At 43.6% G+C, this 25,029-nt stretch overlaps 1 protein-coding gene across 7 annotated transcripts in view; it reads left to right on the forward strand.

The window, feature by feature from the left end:
• The first annotated feature begins 3,027 nt into the window (after nt 1–3,027).
• The window catches only part of mef2cb (myocyte enhancer factor 2cb), a 66,197-nt gene continuing 44,195 nt past the window's right edge, over nt 3,028–25,029 (forward strand). For 5 of the 7 annotated variants that reach the window (XM_058635518.1, XM_058635523.1, XM_058635520.1 and 2 more), the window contains exons 1-2: nt 3,029–3,302; nt 10,551–10,683. The gene's annotated coding sequence lies outside the window, so the exon portion shown is untranslated. Of the gene's footprint in view, nt 3,303–10,550; nt 10,684–14,596; nt 15,149–25,029 lie in introns of those variants that run through there. The other 2 variants (XM_058635525.1, XM_058635519.1) reach the window with 2 other exon arrangements.

Genomic DNA, 25,029 nt, shown 5'->3' on the forward strand with positions numbered 1-25,029 from the left:
GTGAGGGAGGTTTTTTTATTTTTTTTCGGGCGGGAGACGCCGCGGCACGTTTCCTGTCGCGCGCCTGTCACCTCTGAGCTGAGAGAAGCCTTTGTATTTCACCAGTGGCATAGCCCACGGTGCAGTGAGCCACGGCGCGGGGCACACAGATGCACCCACAGTGACACAGGAACACACATGCTAATGAACACTGCGCTACTCATGTAGTGCTAATGAGAGAGTTCTGTACTTACAGGGCACACGCATGAACGCGCTATATAGACTGCATATAAAAATTGGATGGAACCTTTCCGGTTTGGAAAAGGGGAACGCTTTGGAAGTGACATTTCTTATGTACAGTCTATTAAACACACACATAAACACCAGTCTTGTATAAAGTACTTGAGAGCGACACGTGAGCAATAGTATAAGTATCTTACCAGAAAATGACTTTGGTAGAATTACTTGAGTAAAAGTCTTCAATTACCTGACATTTACTGCACTTAAGTGTCAAAAGTAATTTTCTGATATAAAATGTACTTTTAAGTAAAAGTATTTAAACAAAGTGAGCAATTACTTTGAATAGGACATTTATTGTGGCTTCTTAACAATAAAAGCATAATAGCCACAGGCGAACTTTAAACATTAAAAGTTAGCATTTTACAGTTTGGCTAGCACTTTATAGTTTGACATACTTGAAGCCCTTACTTACTTCTTGCTCTTGTTTGTACCCAAATGTTGAAATGCACTTATTGTAAGTCGCATTGGTTAAAAGTGTCTGCTAAATGACATGTAATGTAATGTAAAAAATTAGCCTTCTGTCATGAATGGTGACAAGCTTTCTCTCTCTCAACCTTGTATTTTTTAAGCTTTTATTATTATTATTATTATTATTTATTAGTATATGTATATATATATACATAATATACATATATATGTATATATATATATATGTATATATATATAGCTCACCGGTTGGCCGCTCAGCTGACAGCTGTGAGATGAAACCTGGAGACCAGAGACCAGAGCCTTGTTGCCGGACACGGTAAACAACGAGCCGCTGGTGTGTTTTAAGTCCACTTGGAGCCGAAATCTGCGTCTAACGGCTGAGCGGCTAACAGCTGGTGCCGCTACAAAACAACTAGCGACAACAAGCAGGCATTACGTCACCAACTGAACTTTTATTTTGTAGTAACAAAGATGATTAAGGGAAATGTATGTAGTAAAAATGTAGTAAAACTACACCTTTATTTAGGAAATGTAGTGGAGTAAAAGTCAAAGTTGTCAGAAATATAAATAACAAAGTACAGATAAGTGAAAATTCTACTTCTAACCTAACAAAGTATTTGTACTCTGTCACATTACAACGGTCGACAGTTTAGCACAGTCTTGTTCTCTCTGATGACCGTAGCGTGCCTTTAGTCCTCCGTCCCTTCACTTCTAAGGTGGAAGCAGCTAAAATGCCCTTTCACCGGGCCGTGATGTGCACTCAGAGAAAGTCTGCGGCCAAAATATACAAGCCAAAACAATTAACATCCTCATTTAGCACAATTTGGATTTGTTTTAAAAGAAACAACTCGGGCTTTCTTCAATCTACAACACAGATTATATCACCGCGTTAATGTTGCCCCCCCCCCTCCCCGTCTCTCTTACGACGGACACGGTCGTAATTGAATGAACATCCACCATCGTCCATTAACCAGTCCCTACCGACATCCACAAAAACACTTGTTTGTTTTTCTCCCCTCTGGCTGATTTTTCCTGTCAATGAGGTCATAGCAAATAAAGACAGACAGGCAGACAGACAGACAGGCAGACAGACGCTGATGCCCTCGACATATAGTGGTGCAGGTGGACGCGGTGACAGAAGTTTCCCAAAATAAACAGATTAGTTAAGTTCCAGTGCCCAGAAACATGTAAACAATACAGCGAGATCAATGCAAACTGTATTTCACCCTCAGAGGAGTTTAATCTCTGGTTTAATCTCCTGTAAAGGTGGGATTTCTCTCTCTTTTTTGGGGATGTATTCTGGGAAGTATGAGTCTATCCTTTACTCATTTTTCCTTCAAATTGTCAATCTTGGCATTAGCAGACAGGCTGATGGATGAGGGAATACGTCAAACGCTAATTTAAGTGAATGGCTCAGTGAGATTATATCAGATTTTGGCTTCAGGTGTAAAACGCCACCTCCACAAACCTCTGCTCGCAGAGGATATTCTGATTTGTTGATACTTAAGGAGAGAAATGGCTTACACAATTCTCCTCCTGGATGGAGGCACATGATTTTTATCAGTTTCCTGAGCATTAAGGCTCTTTGAAAAGGGATTTGAGTCACAGATATACTTAGTTAAATGAGCTCAAAATGACCAAATTATAGGTGTATACCACTGCTGACAAGATGCTATCGTTGCTAGTTAATCTCTTCCAGTGGATAATTGACTTATGATTCACTTATATCGTGCTGACGCGGGATATTAAACGGCTAAGAGTCTATTTAACGTGGCCTGGCGTCTATCATAACCTGTGTCAACAAATTAGAGGGACGGCAATCTTTAAACGGGATCTAATCCGGAATTTGCCGACAATGAAAGTCCACGGGATGTGACAGTGTGGTATTTTTTTTTTTTCTTTTTAATTGCCCACGCGAAGGTTAAGGAAACACACTTAAGAGTTCACGTGACGCGTGTGGATATTTATTATAGCTCCACCTGTAGACGCTCCGCTTCAGAGGGAACGCGGCTAATGAGAGGAATGTCGTCTACACGGTTTCAAGCTGTGGATGTGTGAAGGGGGGGAGGGAGGAGGCAGGAGGGAGGAGGGGAGGGATGTCTTTTTTTTGCCACAGTGAAGATGGCAGCATTCTTGGGGGGGCAATAATCCAGGGCATATATGCTAGTGCTGACAAAGGTCTGGTGTGTGTGTGTGTGTGTGTGTATGTCACTGATCCCTCACGAGGCTAAATTTACCCAAGAGTGATGGGGACAGGTGGATTCAGCCGGGTGGGGGTTGGGGGGGGGGGGGGGGGGTGTATTGGAAAGAACCAGACCTGGTTTCAGATCAGACAGAGATCGGGGGAAAACACACAACCCAAATCGGGGGATCTATTCAAAGCCAGCTGGTCTGGCTTTATCACATGCAGGACATTTATTTTAGGCCTTTTGTTGGTATTTTTTGTTTCTTTCTTTCTTTCTTTTTTATTTCGTAAACTGTTTTTTTTCCTTTGGTTTTGCTCAATTTTTTTTTTTAGAAGTGTTTGACTGAACTGGGCCTCAGCTGGTGCTGCGGGGTGAAGCTTCCTGGAGAAGCACAACGAAACGGCACGGGTGAGTTTTCACTTCTTCACCTATTCCCCTTCCCTTTTCTTTCCCTCTTCTCCTCCCCTCGCTCTCAATGCCATTCTGTCCGTGGAAAAGCTGCCTCCGTCAGGGTTTTTTTTTTAAAAAACACGCTCGGCACAGTGGGTCGTGACATGTTTAACAGATTAAGGCATAATTTTGATATTTGAGCTGCTCAGTTTGAACTCCGCTGAAATTCATGTTCAAGTGCAGTTGACTAATTGTTTCATTATACCCTTGCTGGATTTAGTGAATGATGCCTTTGTCATGTCGCCAAACACAGAAGCAACTCTAACGATACCACGAGGGCTAAAAGACACACTTAATTGGTGTTTAGTTTGAGTTTTTCCAGCTCTTGACAAAGTAAAAAGACACCAGAGAGAGGCTCTGACACTGCTAAAGAAGGACTCGCGTCCCAGCTGTTGCAAATCACCTCTGCGGTGCACGCGGGGGGAGAAAAGAAAAAAGCTGATTGAGGATCCTAACTAAGTTTTTAAAGTCTACGTTTTATTTCTCTGAGGCAAGACAAATGGTTTGAGTCACTACAGTGGAACTTTATATTGTGTTGTTTCTCTGCTTCTAATTCTTCACAGTCAGTTTAGGTTACTGGTACTTTCAAGGGTAATTGCTCCGAACGCTCGGTGCACAATCTGGAATTATCAGCGAGAGAAAAGAGCATGGCCTTAACATGCTGTTTGCTTTAGAAATGACTCACTCCCTCAAGGTAGCTACCTTCGTGGCAAATGCACACTTCGGTGCAATGTGCCGTTGAGTGTTTAAGACACACTGGGCAAAAAGTTTCGAGGCAAAACCACAAACTTTTTGTCTCATAGAGAATTTATACTTAAAATCACCTCTACTGTACAGGGCCATTATCCCAAAACAACCGAATGGAATTTCATTCTAAACCAAAGTCTTTGTTCGTGTTTAATGAGTGGTGAGCGACCCGGTTGGATATTTTCCTACCATATTTAATTCGACTGTAGCCTTTGGACAAAATAAGAGGAAATATTGTGTTTTTCCTGCACTTGATATGCTCATATTTTTGCTTTATTTTCCTTTTGATATTGACTGTATTTGCTTCTCTGACTCTCCGAGTATACACAAGAGGACACGCGTGCTCTCTGGACAGCATGAGCGCTGCTGTTAACCCAAAAGAGGCTCAACCTGGGGAAACTTTGACCCAGTTTCCAGGAACTGCTCGGCCCTCGACTTACGAGCTCTCTGCCCCTGAATTCCATAACTTTGATGGTCAGTGCAGTGGAGGAAACACATTGTTTTTGTTCTCTGTCGGGCGGCCGGCGCGCCTTTGAAACTCAACTCATCCTGTCATTTCACCACCACACTGTGCTGTTAGAGTCGTTGTTGCCGCTCTTTTATGTTGTGAATATCCCCCTTTTTTAATCGATATGTAAATGCACGGGATCCATTTTTCTTCCTCCTGCAGTTTTAAAATGAATTTGTGAACACAATTATGCATACATGATGAGACGCCTGAAATGCAACTTAGGAGTCATTTGTTGTTCATTTCCTTCCTGTGATATATTGGAACAGAAAGTATTGCAATAGTTATGGTAGCAGCAGTCAGTTTCCATGGTTATCGCCGGCACAACTCCATCCATGCTCTGCAGTTCTAGTTAAGGTAGTTTCTATAGGAAGAGCATTTCATTTTTAAAACATATTACACATATGGAAGCAGTTTCATGGAAAGCAAACGTATCTTTGTTTCACTGTAATTGCTCACAGTAGACACATTTTGCTCTTATTTCTTCCCTTTTATTTTTTATTCTCTTCCATTGTCTTTATTATATAATTTTGGATGATTTCCAGCACCAGTCTGGCCTCCTGTCTGAAAAACTCTCTTTCCATCTACCCCCACTGAGCACAGTGGAGGCCAGAAAACAGTATGACGCTCCGCCGCCACTGTACAATGCCTGTGTGCCGGGGCTGCCTAAATCTACAAAACATGAGTGCTGGCGCGAGGCAGCGCTTTTGATCTGCGGCTAATCTCGGCTGCCTGCCTCCCCTCTGATCATGTCTGAATACGAATGAGTCCGGGGTGATCCTGGAGGCACAAAGAGCTTTAGACGCCGCTGCTGCTGCTGCTGCTGCTGCTGCTGCTGCTCATCCGCTGAGCTCTGCCCGTGCAGCGTGGGCCCGCGCTGATGGTTGCTATAGGCCTCACTATCAAACGCAAGTGCTGGGGAATCCTCCTTCAGACACATTATATTCCGCTCCGCTTGCTTTTTCTTCACAGTCAGATGCTATCAGCTGCTTGTTGAGAGTGTGGGAGAAGTTGCACAGCCCCGCTGAGTGATCTTTAATTGTCAGGGGAACTGGCCGAGGTCAACAGCAGCTGAAGGGACCTCTGCTGTGTCATGTTTACTATGGGAAATGGAAACTTTAGTGCTATAAACTGACGGGATAGGCCCTTCTCAGACAAACATGCTCCTTGTCATATTGTACAATATTGTTCAGAAAGGGTCAAAAGAATCAAATATTCTTATTCTCATTAAGTACTGAGGTTAAATCTTTAAAAACATTGTCCTGCTGTCCCTAAATAACTCATGTTGTCTTATTTCTCAAACGTTATATAAAAGATGGCCGGTTTGAGCTTGCAAAACAAAAATAAAACAAAAATAAAACCAGTGTTGACAGTTATACGAAATAGCAAACATACCTGTCTCAAATGTCAAAGTCACATGATACACAGCATCGCACTCGTTCCACTTAAAGCCACAAGATTCCCTTATCGTGTCACGAGGTTATTTAAACTTTTTTTTTTGAGTCGCAAATAAAATTAAATTCACAATTTAGTCCAAAAAAGTTCAATCATTTATATTTTGGGCTGTTGCTCAGCCGCAGGTTTAACTCTGTTAAACGCTAATAGTGTCTCAGACACAGCCCTTGCACCACTTCATGAAACCCCAGGGGGCACCTGGTGAGTGGAGACCCAAAAAAAACCCCACCTTAAAACAGTGGCATCTCCCCTTTATGGATACAATTAGGGAGGGGGGGCAATAAAACAACTCGTATGGGGAATTATTTTCCAATTCATTAAAAAGGAGGAGAAGTTAGTTTAGTTTTTGTTTCCTCACCTGAAGTAACCGAGAAGAAACACCGCGTCTACAGATAGTGGAGATGAGGAGAGAGAACACACCATCAGGTCTTATAATAAAAACCAAGTCAGTTAAAATGTTTATGAGTGTGGGGGATAATGTTTAGTAGAACGTCATTTCTTAACGAACTCCCCTAATTGGTCTAAAAATGCTCAGGTGATTCCTCTTTATGAAAAAAAAAATATCACATTACATTATAAAGGACATTCAGTGGAAATACACTGGTTCAATTCCGTATGGCGGATACATCCACGGCAATAAAAAGTTCATTCTGTGCCAGGAGGGAGGCAGAGCTCCCCTGCAGGCAGCACATTTAATTACACAATGTGCTTTTTACATGTAGCAGGTGTCCCGCTTATTGCATCTGCCACGTACGTACACACTGACGCCGACACACTGATAGCATTAAAATGTTTTGATAGTAAAATCATTACGCAGTCTTGACAGTTTCATCAAGTTAATTACTCGGCAGATATCAAGTCTGAATAATCAAATCATGTAGTCAACAGCTGCTTTTCCTTCTGAATATACAAATGTGGTTGTTTTTTTTTTTTTTTTTTTGGGGGGGGGGGGGGTGTTGGTCTTATGGAAATCATTAGTTACCACGCAACGGTGCATGGTAATAAATTAGCGGTGACACTGTGCCTGTTCTTTGAATTACACTCGATGCATGCAGAGTGTACAGTGTTGCAGCCTCGTCACTTTCGTTAACAAACAAATATCTGTTCGATAGTGGGGTTTAGATCTCCCGTATGTCACCCGGCGACACTGCGGTTACACTCTTTGTGTTACGTACGTATCTTCATGTGAAAGTGTGGGAGCAACAGGTCCACAATCGGCGGCTCCCCACATGTGCGCCGCGTCGCAGCCAGCCTGTGCAGTCACAGGACCATGGGGCTTTTCCTATGATGTAACTGGAGCATCAGGCAGAACAAAGGCAGAGCTTGTTGTTCAGCTTGTGCCTCATCCATAATGCATAAAAGGTGTACAGACAGAATACTGTTGGTTAAACATGACACATGCAAATCACCGGCGCTGTCTCAGACCCCCCCCCCCCCCCCCCCTCCCAACCCCCACCCCCCTCCGCCGTTTGACACCGCTCGGCGAGGGGTCGTTACGTGGCCATTATGGTCTCAGAACCACTTTGTTATCATCGCATGCAGCTTTTGATCCCGGGTGTGTGTGTGTGTGTGTGTGTGTGTGTAAGGGGGGGGTGGGGGCGGGTTTGGTTGCCGTTCTGAAAACTGAACCCCATGACGAGGAAGTGTACGAGATGCCACAGTGAATTTCATGCCAGCCAGACGCCGTTAATTGCCAAACCACACAGAAAAACTGTGGTATGGAAATTAACACTCTGTGTGATTTCACTGAAAGATTAGTCATAGCATCGTGGAACGCGTCTGTTAATGTTAAGTAGACAGAACTTTCTTTTTTTCATTTATCAAGAAGAAAAATAGCTAACTGAGCCGTAGTACATAACAAAAAAACACCACCGTGGCTTCATGGTTATTAGATATTGCTGTAGATATGTGGGGCGTGGAGTGATTCAACATACACGACTTAGTGTATAGTCGATGGCAATTTAGCGACACATTTGTGTGTGTCATTTGTACGTTATAGTTATGATAAAAACACATTTTGTGAAGGCGTTAGACAATATGGGCTTCATTCAGGTAAAGCAATAATGCCAGCGAGCTTGCAATTCTACCTTTTTATTACAAAATCTCATTTGAATGTACAAACAAATACTTCCCCAGAATCATGAACGTCTTTATATCTCTCTCTATATATGTATGTATATATATATATATATATATTGTAATAAGAGAGGATATATGATTTCAGTTAATTAACAGATTTTTCTCACATTTGCTCCTATAATTATTTTGTGCGCCGGTACAATTCATGTGACTGTAATTATTAATGATATTGCCCTGTGAGTATCATTATAGACCTGGTTAATAAGGAGCTTGGAATCATCTCACACTTTGGCTGACTTACATAAAGAGCAGGCGCACGGGCGCCGGGGAGATAACGGAAGCATCTTCATTTCTCTCCTTCAGAGTGTGAGTGTGATTGCTTATACCTGAGAAACAGAACACAGGTGTTCAGGCTTGTCTGTCTCCTGCAGCGATATCAACGTAATCTGTTACACGAGTATAAACAAAAAACGCGGCGATCAATGTGTTCATTAAAAAAAAAAAAAAAAAAGAAGTGTAGATTTAGTCAAATGACACCCTTAAAACTGATTTATGTACTTAAATGACCTTGTAATATGGTTAATTAGAAGCGTGATAGCCTTCTACAATTGCTGATGACATTTAATGCTTAAATAATATTCCATTAGTTCTTCCATCTCATTAAATTCTAACATTTTTAGAGTTAAAAAACAACAATGTCTTCAGTCGTGGAAATTCAGCCTGATCTATTGTGACTCCGATGTGGAAATACTGGCACTGGGACTGCCTTCAAACAGCCGTATTGATCTAACAGGCAGACAGGCAGACAGACAGACAGACACACCAACACCCACACACACATACACATGTGCAGAAGGAAGATCTATAGATCCCCAGCTGAGCCTGGGAGTTAAATTGGCCTGCAGGTCTTCCTGTGCCCTCTGTGAAGGGTTTGGTCGTCAAATCATGTAGCATCAATCTCACGTCAGAAACCCAAATGTCTCTCACGTTCATTGGGGAGCGGACGCAGGGAGAACGACTGAAAGAAGTAAAATGCTAAACAAAGTAGACCTGGAAGCGTCGTCAGACACAGCCGCCACGGAACAAACGCCCCGCGTGTCTCGCGGTGCTTCTGTAATAGCTCGCTAATTCTCCGGAGCGGCGAGGCACCGCGCTTGACAACATCATCTACTTTGACTGGCAGATTGTGTTTTCACGTGAGCATGATCGACAACAGATTGCGCCTCAGCCCGGGCTGTTCCTGTTTGCCCTGGAAATGTGTTTGTTTTTATCTTTTGCTTGTGAGAGACATTCTTTTCTGTCTCCCACAAAAAAAGGAAAAAAAAAAAAAAAAAAAAAAAAAGCAAACAGGCAAAGAAGAGAGAGAGAGAGAGAGAGAAAAAAAAAGAAGAAAACACCACACATTTTCAGGCGAGCTGTTCTGCATGCAAGTGTTTGACACACGCTGTGAAGTGACTGCCAGGAGAGGCTTAAGAAACAATCCAAGCAAGATCAATATCAGCAAACCGCACTTATGTGTTTGACTTAACATCCAGTCGCTGTTTCCCTCTTCTCTTCTTCAGCACGGCTCATGCCAAACCTCGCTAAATTGCATTTTACCCAAAAGCCTAAAGTGTGTGTGTGTGTGTGTGTGTGTGTATATATAAACTGTGACATATTTGAAATTACATAATTGTTTTGGCAAACTGTTGATTTTTTTTTCCTCCACCAGGTTTAGATGACACTGTCAACCCACACTTGAACACATAGTCATACCCAAAACACGCGATTGAGACTGCTCGTTACAGTAGGAGGGAGGGACAAAGGCTAATGAGTGAGGCTGGGAAAGTTTTACTTGGCAAGAAACTAATAATCTAGTTTGTTCTAATTAAGGTGAAAAAGCTCTGGCTAAAGATAACACCCATGCCGCAACCTACAATATCTAACCTGTGACACACACTCACTGTTTACCTCTACTTTAACCAGTTGATAGCAATGCAACAACTATAATAATAATAATAATGATAATAATAATCCGGCGATATCACTTTCAACTCTTTCTACTGTGTTTACGTTGAGCTGCAAACCCTCACACAGAGATTACAAGAGCAAAAAAATGTCGTCCTTAACCTACTTTGCATTTAATGTATGTGCGTACAGCGAGGCCGAGTGTGCCCCGACACTAAGTATATCCCTGCAGACGACTCAGACAGTCGTTTATGAATATGCATGAGCCAGTGTTTGCATCGTTTAATGATTTTTTTTTTTTTCCACCATTAAAATATGTTCAATCCACCTCCCCCATTTATTCCTCTGTTTCTTATGGACATCACTCACCACACACACACACACACACACACAGAGAGACATTAACACGGTTTACACAGCCAAACTATTACTGTTTCACTCTCACACTCTCCTGTTATTTCTCCCCCCAGGTGCCGACCAAACACAACCTCGAGCATTGTGAACACCGAACGGACCTCTCTGCGATGAATTACTGACAGCACGGCAGGGCTAACGACACCGAGGGCACGCGGCGCGACGCCAGACGAACGGACCTTGAATGTGGTACGTTCCCGTCGCTCAGGCAATCGCCGCCGTCCGTATGACAGTTTCGCCACGGGCACGAGCTAAGAGGCCTCAATGGAGCCAAAATTTCACATCTGCATGTTTCGTTTCATTTCGATATTCACGATGCCCACTGTGTCTAACCGACTGCACCCTATTGATTATCATGGAGTTCTGGGGGCCAGAGGAAATGCTATTAAAGATTAAAGGGTCAGGTGATGTGAAGGTGGTATCCCGAGTCATCAGACACCGACGGCTTCAGTTACAGGCTGCAGTGTTTGCCTGTCGAGCAGATTAGCCAGCTTGATTTATTTATTAACTGATTTCATGTCTCATCATCTCCTACCCCAAATGCCTGGGTGGCTGAACTGACTGGGATGGTTTTCAAATTGAAACGAGGCAGTTAGCAAATCACACACACAAGAAATGTAATACATGTTGGAAACAGTTTGTATTTTTAAATGAGTACATCACATTGTTTGCATTACATTAAGAAAGATCATTGTTTTGAATCCGTAACACAATGAACCGAAGCTTATCCCCGCCTTTTAGCCCTAAATCCGCTCGGATTGGCACCAGCGACCCCCACAAACCGCATGGGTTTGTGGGGGTCGCTAGAAACCTGCCACCTAGAACAGTTCAGTTTTCCCATCAGCAAAAGTACCAAAACTACCAGCCCCAACCGTTCCATTCTTTGGCACCCTTACCTTATCAGGGTGGAGCTAGACTGGCTCCGCCCACTCCCTTGCGATCGTCGGGGCAAACACAAGCAGTCTATTCTTCTACAAAGCTTGACGTCTTCCACCGAGCATGGAAAAAAAAAAGAGCTGCTGGACATGTGCACGGGAACATGAATAGAAAATCCAGAATTCTTTTCTGTGCTATTGTTTTCCCCTGTCATATTTTGACCGGTGCCGCCTCTCACACTTTGACCTGAGTGTGCTGATGTCATCACGTGAGGCAGTGGAAAGTAATAATTCAACTTACTTTAACCCTTAGAACACAGAGTGTTTCCATGACTACGTTAAAATGTACAGTATTATATACAGAGGCTATAAGAATATGCAGTATAGAGTGTCTTATATGCTTTTTTTCACCAACTATATCATCCTATCTGAGCAAAAAGTGCTCATAAAATTTCAAAAAAGCTTAAAATTGGATTGAATTTGTGAAATTTGGAAATACGTCACAGTTCAAAGTTCCCTTGGCTCGTCTTTATGAACAAAATGAAAAGAGAGACGGTCTATTTTTGTGACTTCTGCACAATTATATCACTACTAAAATGCGATATGAAATGAATTCTAACTTTGACTCAACAACACATAAGAAGAAGAAGAAAAAAAATGGTTTAAAGCCTGAATATGTGACCTATAAACACCCCCACAGGATGTCCATATAAGGAGTTGTGTATTTACCATGGGTGCACCTGAGTGAGCACTAAGGGTTAAGCATGTTTTTATATGTTATCGAACAAACAAATCATCATTCACAGTTAGAAAACATCAACTTATTATTCAATTTCTTATTAAACAAAAGGAGACCAAACAAGCAAAGTGTGTGCTCCACCCCTTGTCAGTAGGGGGTGCTGCAGCACCCTCAGCACCCCACTTCCCGCGCCCCTGCTGCGGGATGTCCTCCAAACACAAGCCCTGACCGAGGGCTTTACCGTTTCAGACCGGACTGTACCATGATCAGCTACGCTGTGGAGGAAATGCTCTGTTGCATGTTTGCATGAATATAAAAGAAATGTAGAATTAATTGAAAGTCATTTTGGTAAAAAAAAAAAAAGTAAAAAAAAAAGAAAAGATAAAAAAGTGAGTAAGTATGTTATTAACACTCAACAAAGTTTTTACTGTGGCTACAAAGTGGTGCAAATTATCTACTGGATTAATAAGTTAAGGCATCATTAGGAGAATTTGTAACTACGGCCTATAAGTATAGTTTGTATAAAATATGTTTAGTTTTTGTAGTTTAAATAGATTAAGCCAGTACTTTGGGCAAGGGCCTTGCTTTACAGAGGCTGCCATGTTTCAACAACAACCCAAATGGACAAACAAGATCCTTTTTGGTACGTAAAGGCCACCGTAGTTCCCTGTTTGTTGTAATATTCAGTCTCACCATTAGATGTCACTAGTTCATACACACTGAAACTTTAAGCGGGCTTAACATCCCCAAAACGATGTGAACGAACAATGTTTAATCAAAACTTTGTGTATGAGGGTGAGTTTATTATCGGTATCTACCAGATATTGGTCAAAATCCCTGGATCATAAATCGGAAAAAACATCAAATCTGATGAGTCATGTTTTAGGCTGTTTCTCTCTTCTTCTCTGTCTCCTCCTTCTTCTTTGTCTCCATTTTTTGAAGTAGCTAGTTGCAGCTAAATCACGTGCTATATTATAGTATATATATATATATATATGTATATCCATCCATCCATCTTTTACGCTGTGCCAATCTCAGCTGACATAAAGGCAGGGTACACCCTGGACAGGTCATATTATATATCTATATATGTATATATATAGATATATATATGTATATATATATATGTATATGTATATATATATATGAGTACAGAGCCTAGTTATAATAAATCCACAGTGTGATCGTTCAAAGCAGCCGTGAAACATGTTTTAATTGATACAGCCCCTCATATAATGTGAATATAATACAACAGTGATATTACAAGGCTTATCAGGGAACGCATCGCTGTACGACATTGTGCCGCCCGTCTTATCTGAAGTGGCGAACTTGCTGTTCTAATTGTTGTCTTCACACTAATAGAGTGGATGTTTTTTTTGTTTGTTTTTTTTAAATCATTTTCATTGGATAGATAAAGGCTTGGTAATTCCCCCCTCCACTCTCCATGCTTACTGTCTGTGTCAGTGCTTATCAAGTGTAGGAGATAAAAACCGGGTCCTGGAAAGTAATTGGCAGCAAGCGGGAGACGGAAAGTTTGGAGGCCGTACAGTAGAACATATTGAATCAGTAGTAACGGGACCAGCAGCTACAGACACAGTGATATTTGGAGAAGGTTTGGAGCATCTCAACAAACAGAGGCATTATTCATAATGTGCAAACATGGAGGAAATGTATTGAATGTTGGTGTCGATAAAGACATATTTGATCCTACATTTTATTGTTCTTCTTCCTGGTTTGCACTGTATCATTGTGCAACAACTCTTTGTTCGTGTCTCAGAAATAGAGACGTTTAAAAATGGTCAGCATCATTAAAAATGACTATTTTACACTTTATGCTATAACTTTTATTTTCTACATTAACTTTACTTAAGGGTGCAGCCTTATAGGTCCATATAGGGGAGGTGGGGGGTTAGTTTAACTTGACTTTTTGGTAGGATAATTTGGAAATGGGGGGTTTCCTATTCTCTATGAGGCAATAAGGAGCAAGGGAGGATTTTTTCTGTATTTTTCCCCCCAAATGTTATTTTCTGAAAACCTCCCAAAACAAGTGAAATAAGTAGATTTTATTATCCCCTTGTGGGGTAAGTTTGAGATACACTTAAGTTTCGGTAAAACTTCCCATCTTATGTTAAATACCATGACACCAGAGAATAAAAAAAAACAACTTTGTCAGCGTTGTTTCTCTGTCTAACACCGCGGCTGCAGACGCGCACAACGTCTCCATTGCTCCATAACGGATGAAGCGCACTCTCTCCCACCTCCTTCCCCTCGTGGTGCTCTCTCCTCTCTGAGCAGTTAATTGTGCGTCCACTCTATAGGGACCGGCGCGATAATAACGTATTAGGAGCCGTGCCTCTTTCATTAAAGTGGAGTTGGGAAATGTGAGACCGCCCCCTTTCAGGAGTCAAAAAAAGGAGAGCGAGAGAGAGAGAGAGGGAGAGAGAGAGAGAGAGAGAGCGAGGAGGGAGAGGAAATCGATTATTTCAGCCTTGATCGAGGGGAGAGGGTTTAGGGAAATAAGAGTCGGGCGAGAGGATTGTGGGAAGGAACAGAAAGAGCTTCTCAACATCAACATCAGCGACAACCTCAGTCTATAGCAGCCAGCTGAAGAAAGCGCCGACGAGACACTGCTCCACACTCCATCCACCGGCTCCACGAGAGAGAGAGCGCGCGCGAGAGAGAGAGAGAGAGAGAGAGAGAGAGAGAGAGAGTAGTTTTCTCTGACATTATAGAGACTCCTACCTCCTCCTGTAGGTTACTTTTTTCTCCCCCTCCCGTGCGTCGTCCTCTGCTAAGTTGCGCTCCTGGATTTTAAGTGCGTCTTGGTGAAAAGTCCACCAGCATCACGCGCACGCAGCGGCTGCAGATCTTCCTCCTGTCAAAATCGGACGGGAACCCCCACCCCCCCGACCCGACCGACCCCCCAACCCGACCCACAAAACACAGCCGGCGCGCGGACCTGCTCGCTTGTTGTCGTCTTTCGACCTCCAGAACCCCGGCGGACACGGTTTTTCGTGCGCAAAGACCGACCGAACAAAAAGTAAGTACCGCGCTCACTCACAGGACACTCACCCAGTCACTCAGTCACTCATTCATTCGCCGCTTAAAAACACATCCACAACAACAACAACAACAAAAGTGTGCGAGGATTATTTTGAAATGTTCCAGTGGGTTGTTAAAGAACTTAAAGGGGGTCTATTTTGGACGCGCGCGCCGCCTCCTTAACTAAACTAACTGTGTCTTATCGATTTGTTGTGACCCTGATCGACTTATTCCGGTGACAGCTGTGTCATAGGATATCATTACAGGCTGACATCAAATATCTGTTTATGGTCAATTAGGAGAGTCAAGCTCCTGCCTCGTGCGCTTTGGTCGTTGTTCGTGTCGACCTTGCGTGGCGTTCTCGTGTCCACATGCAGGCGCGCGCACACACAGTCAGTCAGTCAGTCAGTCCCACAGCTCCATCCGCTCAATAGGTCGCCCTCCTTTATTAATATAATATGATTTAAAATGCTCGTTCTCCTCCCTGTGTGCTGCAATCATGGCACATTAAAAGTTAAATGGGGCGTTTATGCCACTTTAGCCCCAAATTATATGACAATAAACGTTTAAAATAAAATAAAAAGAAAAGAAGAAGAAGAAAGAAGTAGTTTTAACATTCCAGAGAATTTAGAGGCAGAAATCTTATCATGGAAAAGTCACTTCACAAATAAAGTGGCCTTATTATTAATGATTCCAACTTGTCCTGCAGATTAAAACCAGCATAAATGGATTAGGAAATAATTAGTGATGTAAATGTTCCTCATTTCTAAACTACATTTAAGTGGAACACAGTCTGTCAGGTGTATTTAAATCCAGAGGCTCGGTGACAACAGTGCTGTGAATGTGTGTTTTAGTGAAGGTTTGGTGTGTTCACGCTGCATCACAATTCCCTCTCTGTGACTTTGAGAGTGAGATTAGTGCAGACTTAATTCCACCGCAATTAACTGCATTTCAGGGATTTATTTATTGATACAGCCGGTGAAGTTGGGTCTCATGTGGCTCCAGTGAACCTGTTGCAGTGAGAGCATTAACAATGACACCATAATTAACCTGTGACAGGTTTCACAGCTTTGGATGTTAAAAAAAAAAGAAAGAAAGAAAGAAAGAAAGAAAGAAGAAGAAAATTTAGATTTACTTGTTTTGCTCTCGGTGTTGATTTGAGGCCCCACTGATATGAAAAGTGCAGATGCACTAAAGACGGTAATATAATTTAAAATTTACTACAGCACTCTTCATTTTAATTTAGACCAATTGTGGCACTGAGTACATTGCGTGTATGTAACTCACGCTCATAAATATGGGCATTAAAGTTAATCTCTCCCATTTTTTTATTGTGAATTTGTTGTAAAATGGCAAGCATAAATTCCGGCACTTAAACAAATGCGGTCTGTTTCACTTTTAATGACATTTACGCTGCAGTTTCTTAAAGTTGAAGCTCTCATAATATTTTCAAGTATCACATTTGGGATTTTCTTTAATGTGGAGACTTTTTCTTTTTCCTTTTTTTTTTGAAGGCACACTCTCGAAAAGTGAAATATGTAAGTGATAACGTGTGCTGCAGCACATCAAGCTGATTTGTGACTAATTGCATACATGAAGTCATTTAACTGCCTAATTGCGTTTTACAGTTTAAAAAAATACAGCCGGTGTAAAAGTAATTTTTTTTATTTTTAACATTTAATGTTGTGTATTCTTCCATTACTTTTAATAATCCAGGATGCTGTTTTGGTGTAAGTTGTTTACTGGTGAAATAAAATGAGATAAAAGTATATTAGTCAATAAAAAAAAAGGGGGGGTGATTTTTTTAAACGCATGACCCCCCCGACCCCCCCCATCATCATCCCCTCTTCTACTCATCATCAATGAAGTTGTTCTGTGTGGCCTGTCTGGCCTGTTGCTCTCTTGGGATTTAGCGTTAGGTTAATCCGCTCAGAGGAAGGTGAGCGCTCGCATGTGGACCCACGATTACACACAGAGGACTCTCTCAGCCAAGCTGTGTAATCTCAGAGACCCTGCATAAACACACACACACACACACTTGTTCTGTCCCTTTCTCTTTCTGCTCCTCACACACACTCACACCCACACACTCACTCACACACACACAACTTTGGCCTGCGCTGCTTTTATTTCTCGTTCCCTTCCAGGACCTTTTCTCTCTCTCTCTCTGACAAATCATTTGGGATTTTGGCTGCTGATTCTCAAAAACCAACAGTGACAACACACGCTTCTCACACAGAGGGGCTTAGAAGGTCACGTGTGCCTGTGATTGGCCACAGCATTGAGCCGATTGTCAGGGCACTTTGCTGTACACCAGGGGCTCAGTGAAGCTTTAGTTAAGTGAAGGAGGAAAGGGGGGGGGACACAGTGTCTGTGTGCCATGTGTTTTTAAAACGCAGAATCAACACGAGGCAGACGGTCCCTAATCCCGAATCATAAATATCAAATATATTGCCTGTAATTTTTCTGACTCCTTGTTTTTTTTTGCGTGACCACAAAAAGGGGGGGGGGGGAGTCGTAGCCTGTAAATTCTGTATCTTATGAAGAAGAAGAAGAAGAAGAAGAAGGAAAAAAAAGAAGGGGTAAAGTATACCTCTGTTCTGCGTCACAGCACAGACGTCTCATACTGTACAGAGGGCACAGTTTTCAGATTCCCTCCTTATGGAAAACCAGATCTCTGAAAACATTTATCTTAATGGAAACATCACAAGCATTTATGTTTAAGCAAATAATTTAATAGCCCCCCCCCCCTCCCTTTTTTTTTCTTTTGCTATGCTTTAGATATATATATTTTTTTTTCTTTTCCCCTCTAATGCTTTCAAATATTTTTGAAAGGGGCTTTTGCAGAGTTTGCTCAGCTAAACGTCAGTAAAACGCTCATTTGCAGATTGCAGGTTGGCAAGATGTGGAGGCAGATATTGAGGAGCTGTAATTGGACTTCATGCCCTTTGGGTTAAACAGGAAAGTAATATAAGACTCGATTGTTGAGAAACCCGCGTTTGCCTCGTTTCTAAGAGGAGACACACATCCTCGGATACATCCAGTAAATAACATTGAGTCCTGACGCCTTCATATAAATGCTGTCACGTTACATCCAATATCCAAATGTGAACAAAGAATAAAGGCAGGATCTCTTTTAGTCGTTTTTGTTTTTTTTGCCTGTTTGTGCGCAGATGAAAATACTAAAGTTTTATAATAACTCAAGGGCTTGTTGTGTTTGTGTTTATTGCGTAAGGCAGGTGTTCACTGTTGCTACATGAGAGGAACAGTCTCCTTCTTTTTCTTCTGATTCTTCTTTTTTTTTTTCATACATTTTATAGCACCCATGAAAAGCATCAGGCCCAGCCTCACTGTGTGTTTATTCCCTCACTTTGAAACAGATCTCCCTTTCATTGTCCTCACTGTTGTGCACGCCTGTTTGTTTTCTATCCTCATAAGTGCTGCGTTTACCCATGAAACTTTAAAAGAAATACTAATGATAATAATAATAATAATATTACAAGTAAATAACACAGTCCTTTCCTTTTGCATTGAATGCATATATTTGAATATGTCCTGGATTCTGCATAATGATCCTCTGTCTCTATCTAGTAATTAGCAGTGACGTTCAGCAACTTTCTCTGTATACACTGTAAGTGGATGTGTGTGTGTGTGTGTGTGTGTGTGTGTGTGTGTGTGTGTGTGTGTGTTCACTGGGGTGTTAAAGATCACAGAGGAATATATCAGCCTTTGATGTTTAATTGTATTGTAAAACACATTTTAGAATATTTCTGCATAAAGTCGACTTCTGGCTGTGCTGTGCTTTGTGTTCGCTGTTTCTCTTTGTGTGTTTGTCTGTCAGTGTGTGCCGTGTGTCTGGGAGGTGTGTGTGTGTGTGTGTGTGTGTGTGTGTGTTCACGTTTGTGCCTCGTCTCCGTCTGTTTGCGCGTGTCAGAGTGTTTGTGCTTTTGTGTTGTTTTTGTGTCGGGAGTTTTGTGAGGGTGTTGCTGGTGTATATTCAAATGAAAATGTGCGTGTTTTTGTTTTTTTTGTTTTGTTTTGTTTTTTCCTCTCTCTCTCCCCCCCCCTCCTCCTCCTCCTCCTCCCTTTATCCTCCTCACACTGAAGAGGGTAGGATTTGATGTCTGGGATGATGGAGCAGTCTGGAAAACAGTGTCAGTGTGAGGGCTGAAAAGGCAAAGTGAGAAAATAGATGCACAGAGGAAAACACACACACACACACACACACACAGAGTGAGACAACGTAGATGGAAGTTTATTTGAGCTGAGATGAGAGCACGGTGGCGGCGGCGGCGGCGTGTTTGGCCTCACATGAGGTATTCTCCATTAAAGCGCGATGCTCTTCCGTGATGTCGTGTTCAACACACTGATCTAGATGAACAGGATGTCCTGCCTTCTTCTTCTTCCTGTTTCCTGTTTCCTGCCTCGGCCTGTTGGTCATTATGGCTGCAGCTGCCTGCTGGGTGGTCTGTGCTCAGCAGTGCTGCTGACCACAGAACCACGGTGTCAGCTGCAGCCCACCTAAAGAGATACCCAACACACCTCGCCATACTTCTGAGGCCTGCTCCGTGAAATATTTGGACAGGGAGCGAGAGTCCTGGGAGGCGAGCACGCCGGCTCTGAGGGTTTGAGGGGCAGCAGCAGCAGCAGCAGCAGCAGCAGCAGCAGGAGGATTGGGAATGATAAGACAAAGGGAAACATTTAGACTAGAGCAGACTTTGCATTTCTTTGTCTAAACACTGGATTGTTCAGATCGGAGCGAATGCCGTCCGGCGTCAGCGTCGGGAAGACTCGGCGTATCAGAGTCAAAGAGGGTTTAGGTTCACATGAGAGCGAACACGGTTCCCCAACCACACACTAACTTTAATTGTCTTGTCTGTGATATTTTTACAGACTGAGTACAGTGCCCATCTGTAGTATCTGCTGCAAACATATTGTGCGGTGGATCCAGAATTAACTGGGAATCCCTTTTTAGTCACTTTTAGTGGTCGGTTTGAGGGAGAAGTATTTGCTGTCCGTGTGCATAAATCTGCCGGCATGAGACCTTTTCCATGATAAAACACAGTACCTGACCTGTGGAACAGCTTCTTTACCACCTCATATATTTTCAGAGACAACCCCAAGCTACCCCCCCCCCCCCACCACACACACACACACACCCTTACCATCTCCCTTTGGTGTGGCACACATTTGGATCACATCCAATCTCGCCAAAATCAAATCAAAAGTAAATAAATAAATAAATAAAATAAAAAGGAGTGCGGCAACATGGAGAGAGAGAGAGAGAGAGGAAAAAAATAGTCGAAATGTTTTCTAGTGACTGTAATTTATCTTTGTCGCGACTGCAACATAGCCGAGTCATTCTGCAACGCGGTCCGGTGAGACGCACAGAGGTAGCTCTGTGCCTCGGCCTCACACAAGCTCCCATCCATCTGAAACCCCAGCTCACTTGGCTGCCACAATCTGCTCCGCTGCCGCCACTGCTCCACATCCATGCTGCTGCTGCTGCTGCTGCTGCTGCTGGGGTTCACATAGATGCTGGCTATTTTCTTTGAGCTGATCTTGTAGATTTGAGAGGGAGAAGGATTTAATGAAACCATGTCACACTACATTTCCTTGAAGTGCCTTGCTATACCGTGTCTGCTCTCCGGTGTTACGGTCTTAAAGATGATCCTCGCAGGTCTCAGATATCTGCGCACACAGTCAGTGAAGTCAGTAAAGGTTTCGTGCTCTAAGTCAGCGGGGACCGTGCTGTTGAAAATGCTGTTAACACCGTCTAAGTTGAGGAAAAAAAAGAAGCTATATAAGCATCCCCACTCGGCGCTTCCCCTCTTCCACACAGCACAGCACAGCCTAACCAGACGCTGCGCTGCCAAAGTCCACACCAGTGTTCCTTTTTCCACTGTCATCTGTGCCATTCCCACACCAAAGGCCAGCTTGTAAAATAATGCGGAGCACAGGACTGTTTTTGAACCCTCGCATTACTCAGCGGACCAAAAGTGAGAGAGAGAGAGCAGGACTGAGAAAGACATGTTGCAAACACACGAGGACATTTAAGAAGACGGGGGGGGGGGAAATTAATTGTGTTCAAACTTTTTTTCCCGAACACATCGTGATGCACGCACACCTTTTTTTCTTTTTTTTTTTGCTGTCTCAAATTTTTTTTTTCTCACTTTTTTCCATCTCGGGTCCTTCGGCCCCCGTGATGATGATGATGATGTATGGCTTTTTCTAACAGTGGCTCTTCCAAAAGAGCAGCTCGTGATGTCATTAATTTTATTCATACTTTATGGATGCTCTGTCTGGAAAGAAAGAGAAAAAAAACGGGAGAAGAAGGAGAGGGACGGTGTAAGGAGAGAGGGAGAAAGAAAGATAGAGGCGGGGGTGGGGGGGTGGGGGGGGGTTAGCGATGGTGTTGCGGAAGGAGATTTTCAGTGCAGTTGCATGTATAATGAATGAGGGGGGCACTTTGTTTGAAACTCCAGCCCGGCACTTCACTTCAAGGTTTGCTGGGCAGAGTGGGGCCTTGTGATCTCACACCAGCCCACGCTCTTTCTCCTGCCAATGGATGCTTTCACCTGGCACTGTGGTTCGACCCAGTGGAAAAACAAATAACCTTGTGTGTGTACAAGAGAAACAGGGAGAGAGAGAGGGAGACAGAGAGAGAGAGAGGGACAGCACTGACAATGGAAAACGGGTAGGGGGTAAAAAAAAAAAAAAAAAAGGGTGAGGAGTGGGTGAGAGAGGAAAGAGGTGAGTCCGTCTAACGGCAGCAGTGCAGTGACGCCCAGACGACAGTGAGGAGAATACTGGCACCCGGCCCACACTTCCTAAACACTGCTCTCTCTCTACCGAAATAGCCCAGCCTTGATATTGACTTTTGTCTGCTGTGTGTGTGTGTGTGTGTGTGTGTGTGTGTGTGTGTGTGTGAGGATATGCACATGCTCAGTACGACGACGGGTTCCATTGTCTCTCGAGGAGCTTTTCACTCCGTTAATGTCTGTTAATAATATTTTAATGAGGTTGGATATTTGTGATCCTAGCGATTGCGTCTTTGTGTGTAAGCACTAATGCGTGTGTGAGTACAAGGAGAGAGAGAGAGAGAGAGAGGGAGAGAGAGGGAGAGAGGCGCCCTTTTATTATTCAGGATAAAAATGGCCTCCGTCTTATTTTTGGCCCTGTAGTGCTGGACTCATGGTTTTATAAATAGCAGAGGAAGTGCGGGGGATACCTGCCGTGGCTCCAGTACAGTCGTGTAGTGCCTCCACGTCACATCAGCCCCGCCGCCGCTGCCCGGCCCGGCCCCTCTCTCCGGACTACGGCAGAGCCGGCCCCTTCTGGGGCTGAGCAAACAGGATGGGACTGGAGTTGAGGGTGTGAGAAAGTCAGTCTTCGGAGGGAAACACAAAAGCAGTTCAGCATGAGCAGCCTTATCTGACGCTGTCAGATTTAAAAACCCCTACAACTTCATTTCCTCTTACAAATAGCGAGCAGACTGTAAGGCTTCAAGACTTGTCAGGATGACAACACAATGCAGTGTTTTAAACTGAACCGTGTTTTTTTTTTTTTTGCCACTTAGTCTCTGAACATAAGGTTACAGGGTGTTAGTTCCCTTCCCACTGCCATCTGTATGACAAGTTCTCATTAAATTAAATTTCTACATCTCTTTGTCCCGCTGCTATACGCCGTCTCGCTCACACTCTGCTTCTTCTTTCTTACTCATTTTCTTTTTCAATTACGCGCTAATCTGGCTTCACACTTGTTTTTAGAGACATTTACAGTATTTAGAATCTACGTGGTCCAGGTTTGAACGCGTCGCTGACGTGAGCGGTTGAAAGTGTGTGCTTCTTTTTATTTTGTTTGACTGAACTAGCTAATTATTTGTTTGACTCGTACATGCTGACCCAATCTTTCCAGCATTTAAACGTGCGAAGATGGTGGACTGTGTCTACATACAGCGAAATCATATTATTTTTTTTATTATTTATTTTTTTGCATGTGTTTGCCTCCCCCGTCTCCTCCCCTCCCCTCCCCTCTTTCTCTGTGATGGAAACTGTGCTGCCTGTTAATAATGTGCTTTTGACAGCTTAATTTGATAAGCGGGGCTACTTGTTAAAAAAGCCTTGGATTGTTCTCACAGAAGGAACATGCTTTTTTCTCCCCCCCCCCCCCCCCCCCCGCCCAATGTTCTTCAAAATGCTGCCGCACAGTCTGTCGATGACCCAGTTCTGAGAGATGGTCGAAAAACAAGGAAGAGCAGAGCAAAATCCACAGGGAGGAGGAGGAAGGAGAGAGGGTAGAGCAGGAAAGAGGGAGCGAGAGATAGAGTGAGAAGGGATAATATAGGTAAGAAAGGCACTTGTGGGAAGTTCGCTCACATGCTTTGCTCGCTTCTCTCTCTCCCTCTCTCCCTCCTCCACTTTTTCCTCCTCCTCCTACACTGCTCGGTCTATACCTCCTCTTCCCTGTAGTGTAAGAGGAAGAGGAACGGTGGGAACGATAACGGGGATTAACTTCCACTGCTTTGCCAGCTCACCTTGGTTAAGTACACGTGTAATGAGTTGTTTATTCACAGTAGGCACAGCGAAAGCCCAGACACCCCCTCTCCCCCCCCCCATCAAACACACACACACACACACACTTTCTCCAACAGATATATATATATATATATATAAATATATATATGCACATAAAGTGAATGCATAACACATGCGCTCAGTGCGCGCGACCATATGCGGTGTGAACGTCGATGTGCGCAGGTACATGCAAATGCATGCATTCACTCAACCCCCGTACACATTCCCACACACAGCTGTGATGCAGGTCACTCACTGTGACGGGCTGCAGAAAAAGAGAGAGAGAGAGAGAGAGAGAGAAAAGTGTGGAGGTTGATGGTGTGTGTGTGTGTTTGTGAAAGGTTCTCAGGCCTTCCCCGGGTCACAAGACTGGGGGATTTTTTTCTCAGGGTGAAGAGAAGGGGAAGAAATTGAATGATGTGAGAAAAAATGAAGTGGACGAACCGAGAGAGGGAGAAGGGAGACGATGTGCCCGCTAGTGTGTGTGTGTGTCGAGTTTGTGTGTACGTACATGACGTGGAAAAAGCTGTTGCCTTGTGGAGGAGACGTGCTCTGCTATCATTAGCCGGGGGGGTGGTGGGTGGGTGGGTGGGGGGGGGGAGGTGGAGTATGAGGGGGCAGGCGAGGTTATGTGAACGGTGCAGCTGTGCTTGTAGCAAAGGGATTTGAGTAGAGGGGGGGAACTCCAGGCAGCCAGGTCCTTCACTGAACCATCAGCTCGCAGAAGAGAGGAAGAAGAGAGGGGAGAGAGAGATTGGGCCAAGCAGCGAGTCCTGTGAACCAAAACACAAAGTGCCACTGCCCCCTCTGTTCCGCTGCCTCTCCTCCACTCGTCCACTCAGGCCCTCCCGAATAAAGACGATGAATAAATAAGGAATGATGCTTGATGGTGTAAGTCTGAGTGAGGAAGAGGAGGAGAAAAAGGAACTATGGTATACTCCATGTTCAACCAGTCGTCGCATGTGACTATTAGCACTCAAGTTTGTCGTTCGTGGGGATTTCCCCCCACAACTCGGCAAACAATTTTTGAAAATCGCTTAGATTTGTTTAGAGCGTCCTCCTGGCGCGGCAGACGCAAGACCCCGGCGCTCGCTTGTCAGCCCCGTGTGATCAGTCGCCGCGGAGAGACGAGGCAGAGGGTGGCTGAGCGACGACAGAACACAAGCACGGCATCGGCATGCACCGCTAATGCATTCAACCTGCCACCGTATCCAACAACAAGGCGAGATATCACACAGCTCACTTCATAAGACACCCCGTCCCCCGCCCCGTCCCCGTCCCCTCCCCCTTCTCTCTCTACAAC

This window comes from Solea solea, chromosome 8 (genome assembly GCF_958295425.1).
Source record: "Solea solea chromosome 8, fSolSol10.1, whole genome shotgun sequence".
Lineage (NCBI taxonomy): Eukaryota > Metazoa > Chordata > Actinopteri > Pleuronectiformes > Soleidae > Solea > Solea solea.